Here is a 5644-nt window from a genome sequence, read left to right as displayed (position 1 = left end):
GACTTCAGAGGTAATTCTGATGACTGCCAATGATAAGTTTGTTTCTCATCTAGTGAGTGGGTGTCTCTCTAATAATGCAGCATCACTGAACACAGAAACAAGCTTAATCTATCCAGGGAAAAGTAGCACTATTTCTATAAAGAGGATAGCACAGTTCACTAGTTCTCCAGAGTGAGCAAGATCGTACTTAGACATTCAAAGAAAGGTTGACAAAATTATACATTGAAGGCCATAAAAAATGGTTCCATATTTGTAGTACAGTTGTTCTAGTTCTGGCTGTGGTGAGCTGTCCATGTCTGTTTTAGCAGCACCCAACCTAAAAAAAGAGCTAAAACAGAATTGGAAAAGAGGAAGTATATGTTGAAAATGTACGTTTCTCCAAATTATTGAGTGGACTTCATCCAATCATGTTAACGCATGTCTTCTTTGTCATTTGAATCTTGAGCACCCTATGTGTTAACTACAGTGTAAGCTACTATTCCCAAACCGTAAGTTTCAAGAGATGATTTGAATAGAGAATCTTCCTAGTTTCTTCTTCAATAAAGACTGAAATAAAATCTATCATCTTTTTCATCTCTTTCACATTTTGCCTCATGACATCAGGAGGTCCTGCTGATTTTTCTCTCTGGCTTTCTGCTTTCGATTTATTTAAAGAAACTGTTATTCATTCATTTTCCATGCATTGGGGAATACAAAGAACATCACACAAAGCATCTTTTGCAAGATTCCTGAGGTTGCTCCCCCCCATTCCGTCTGTCCTTTCCACCTATTCATATCTTACTCATCCTTTAAGATCCACGGTAAGTTCTACATCCTCCATGGAGCCTTCCCTGACTTCTTCAGCCTCCTCTGAATGCTGCTCTTGTGGATGATACCCTCAGTTAGAATTTAATCATAGCTTACCTTGTTAAATCCCTTAAACTCATCTTGTGTTCCTTGGGAAAGCAGACTGGCATGGTGGGGAGGAGGTGGCTGCGCTACTTAGCTATGTTACTTTGGGCAAATTACTTCTCTCTGTTTCTGTTTACTTATCTGTAAACCAGTGAAGATAGTAAAACTGCCCATGTCACAGGATTTATATGAGGATCCATGTAAAGTGCTTAGAAAAATGGTCAGCACATCTCTGATGCTTAATTTTGGCTGCTATCACAGTGTCACTTTTGCTGCTTTCACTTGACCCACTGTCGACACTTAGCCTTAACATTCAATGAAAGGGTGGTTTCTGCCCTCAGTACGTTTATGATCTAGTTATAGAGACTAAACAAATACAGAAAAGTAAAGCTGTATACTATTAAAAGACAAATGAGATATATAATAAACAAATGTTTTCATTACCATCTTTTTAGTGTCTAGCAAGATGTTCCATGAAATCTTTTTGAGCAAATTTTTTTTTTCCTTTTCTCTAGGTGCACTTTGTGGCTTTTCCAAGTCTTGCATCAACAATTTTATTCTACTTTTTAGAAGATGGCAGACAGTCCCCTCATCAGCTTTCAAACATATGAATTCTCTCTCTCCGTCTCTCTCTCTCACGCACATATACAGCCCCTATTCTTTATCGGTTAAGCATGCAGGGTTTTTGTGCATGTGCCTGTCTTTTTGATCTGCGGCATACATTTTCCTCGTCTTCTAATAAGGTATTTTATAACAGTCTCCAGGCTTCCTGTAGCCTTTATACATTCTAAGCTACTCCATTTTGTTTTTATCTATCCAGTAATACTCAGGAACTATAAAATCTTTGTGTACAGTGCTTTTGATAAATATTGATTATTTTTACTCAAATTGTCATTACTAAATGTGTAAAAATCCAAAAATAAATCTAGGTTATTTTTATTCTTAAAAAAAAAAAAAGGGACTTCCCTGGTGGTGCAGTGGCTAAGAATCCGCCTGCCAATGCAGGGGACTGGGTTCGATCCCTGGTCCAGGAAGATCCCACATGCCATGGAGCAACTAAGCCCGCGAGCCACAACTACTGAGCCCAGGCGCCGCAACTACTGAAGCCCACGCGCCTAGAGCCCATGCTCCGCAACAAGAGAAGCCACCGCAATGAGAAGCCCGTGCACCACAACGAAGAGTAGCCCCTTCTCGCCGCAACTAGAGAGAAAGCTCACACGCAACAACGAAGACCCATCGCAGCCAAAAAACACCAAATGAATTGGTAATGAATTTAAATATACTTTACTGAATAATAAAAACCCTTTCTCCAACCTTGCTGAGAAAATTGGAAGCTGACTAAAGGAGATTTATAAACTTGAAACAAATGTCACATCTTATCAAGGACAAGAACCAGTTCAAGCTTGACTACATAGATTTCCTGACTATTCTGAAGCTGGGACATTCTGGATTTCTTAGCTGTCCACCACTACCACAATTATTACAACTTAAAAAGGAAGCTTTAGTCTTTTTATTTTTATTTATTTATCTTAAAATTTATTTGATTGAAGTGTAGTTGATTTACAGTGTTGTGTTAATTTCTGCTGTACAGCAAAGTAAATCAGTTATACATATACATCTTTTTCATATTCTTTTCCATTATGGTTTACCACAGGATATTGAATATATTTCCCTGTGCTATACAGTAGGACCTTGTTGTTTATCCATTCTATATATAATAGTTTGCATATGTTAATCCCAAACTCCCATTCCATCCCTCCCCCACCCCCCCTCCCCCTTAGCAACCACAAGTCTGTTCTCTAGTCTGTGAGTCTGTTTCTGTTTCGTAGATAAGTTCATTTGTGTCATATTTTAGATTCCACATGTAAGTGATATCATATGGTATTTGGCTTTCTCTTTCTGACTTACTTCACTTAGTATGATAATTTCTAGGTCCATCCATGTTGCTGCAAATGGCATTATTTCATTCTCTTTTATGGCTCAGTCATATATATACATATATATATATATATGTATATATATGGCACATCTTCTTTATCCATTCATCTGTCGATGGCCATATTTAGGTTATTTCCATGTCTTCGCTATTGTAAATAGTGCTGCTATGAATATAGGGGTGCATGTATCTTTTTGAATTATAGTTTTGTCCCTATATATGTCCAGGAGTAGGATTGCTGGATCATATGGCAACTCTATTTTTAGTTTTTTGAGGAACGTCCATACTGTTCTCCATAGTGGCTGCACCAATTTACATTTCCACCAACAGTGTAGGAGGGTTCCCTTTTCTCCGCACCCTCTCTAGCATTTTTTATTTGCAGACTTTTTAATGATGGCCATTCTGACCAGTGTGAGGTGGTACCTCATTGCAATTTTGACTTGCATTTCTCTAATAATTAGAGATGATGAGCATCATTTCATGTGCCTATTGGCCATCGAGGCTTCAGTCTTTTTTTTTGTTTCTGGCCATGCGGCTTGCAGGATCTTAGTTCCCTGACGAGCGATCGAACCCAGGTCCCTGGCAGTGGAAGCGCAGAGTTCTAACCACTAGACCACCAGGGAATTCCCAGAGGCTTCAGTCTTTTTAAATTTAGACTATTTCATATTAGTTTGTAGCGGATTTTCACATATATTCCCCACATACGAAATACATGTGAAATTGAAATTTTTCTAAATAATCTTATAAATGTTGAGGTAATTGGACATATTTTAAGATATAAAAAGAAGTGTACTGCAGTTGACTTTCTCCAAATTTTCCTTTCTATTTATTTCACCAAACAAGGAGAGAGTAAAATAAAAAATAATGGTAAATTTTTCAAAATTAAACATTAAATTTTAAAATGCAGTAATTTTTTTAGGAGAGAAATGAGATGCAGACCCAAATTATTTCTATCCAATTAATTGCAAATAGCTTATAGAGTAAAAGCCATACAGACCTAGTTATATAAGTGCATCAACTAGACTCAGAGGTACTCTAAAAAACAGCGAACAGGCATCCCCCTTTCAAACCTCTTCTAAACTGTGATTATAGAAATTGCTGAAGTCATTCCTTTGACAATGACTTGATTAAATCCATATCAGGTAGAATATGGAAACCACCTAAGGATTAATTTGGCTATTGTTCAAATTAACATGAACAAATTCTCCACTTTCCACAGAACTGTTAGCATAATTATGGCCTTTATATTTACAAAAGCACTTGTCATTTAATTATTAGTGTGAGTTTTCTGATTTTTTGTTAGAATCTTTGAGACAGCACCAGTTGTGCTTGTTTTTATTATTACCACTATAGTTTGATGAATCAAAACATCAAGTTCCCTACCTTCAAAGAGTAACTTTTAACTCAAAACGTACTTGAATGTTTAATAATTATCTTTAAAAGCAGTTTTAAGTAAATAAAAGCTCTTTGCCAAGCAAGGTCCATGTTTTGTAACTTCCAGCGGTGAAGCACCCACCATATTAAATGTTAATCACTTCAGCGAAAACTAATTAAGTATTTAGCCCTACAAAGATCTAGAGAAAGTGAAAATGATTGAACTTGATTTAATGTATACAACTTTTTTTTTTTTGTGGCTGCGTTGGGTCTTCGTTGCTGCTGCGTGCGGGCTTTCTCTAGTTGCGGTGAGCAGGGGCTACTCTTCGTTGCGGTGCGTGGGCTTCTCATTGATTGGGGTGGCTTCTCTTGTTGCGGAGCACGGGCTCAGGCGCGCGGATTTCAGTAGCTGCAGCATGCGAGCTCAGTAGTTGTGGCTCGCGGGCTCTAGAGCACAGGCTCAATAGTTGTGGCGCACGGGCTTAGTTGCTCCGCGGCATGTGGGATCTTCCAGAGCTAGGGAGCGAACGCGTGTCCCCTGCATTGGCAGGTGGATTCTTAACCACTGCGCCACCAGGGAAGTCCCTATAGAACTATTTTGAATCACATTCTCTCCCAAGATGATTTAAATCAAACTAGCTAGCATTTTATCTTTGAAACCTCCAAGGTGCAAGACCATTCCAAAATTCTTCCTTTTCATCATCATTGTCATTATCACAATCAGCATCATTGCTGTCATAGCTAATATTTATTAGTTTACTCTGTGCTAGACTACATGCTTTATGTGCAGAATTTTTTTATATAAATTTATTTATTTTATTTATTTATTTTTGGCTGCATTGGGTCTTCGTTGCTGTGTGCGGGCTTTCTCTAGTTGCGGCGAGCGGCGGCTGCTCTTCGTTGCGGTGCGCGGGCTTCTCATTGCGGTGGCTTCTCTTGTTGTGGAGCATGGGCTGTAGGCGCGGGCTTCAGTAGTTGTGGCACACGGGCCTAGTTGCTCCGCGGCATGTGGGATCTTCCCAGACCAGGGCCCGAACCCGTGTCCCCTGCACTGGCAGGCGGATTCTCAACCACTGCGCCACCAGGGAAGCCCTATGTGCAGAATTTTATTTGCTCCTTACAACAGCCCTATGATGTAGGCGCTATTATTATCTCCATTCAAAGTCTAAAGCTTAGAAAGGTTAAGTAACTTGACGAATGTCACATAACTAGTAGGTGCCAGATCCCAGATCCGAAAGCAGGCTAACTCAGGTTAAATGTTGTTCTTAATCTTTATTTTATTTTGCCTAAGCACACTTAATTCACTTAAATTTGGTATAAATTGACTTTAATCATGACCTTTATATTGAGACCCATTTTGATCTTCCCCTTCATTAACCAATGTTGGATAAAGTATTCATTCAAGGAATGGAAGGACAAGATATAAATAACTGAAAAGTTAAT

Source organism: Eubalaena glacialis, chromosome 7, assembly GCF_028564815.1.
Source record: "Eubalaena glacialis isolate mEubGla1 chromosome 7, mEubGla1.1.hap2.+ XY, whole genome shotgun sequence".
NCBI lineage: Eukaryota > Metazoa > Chordata > Mammalia > Artiodactyla > Balaenidae > Eubalaena > Eubalaena glacialis.
The sequence above is the reverse complement of the archived record's forward strand: the minus strand, read 5'-3'. Positions refer to the sequence as shown.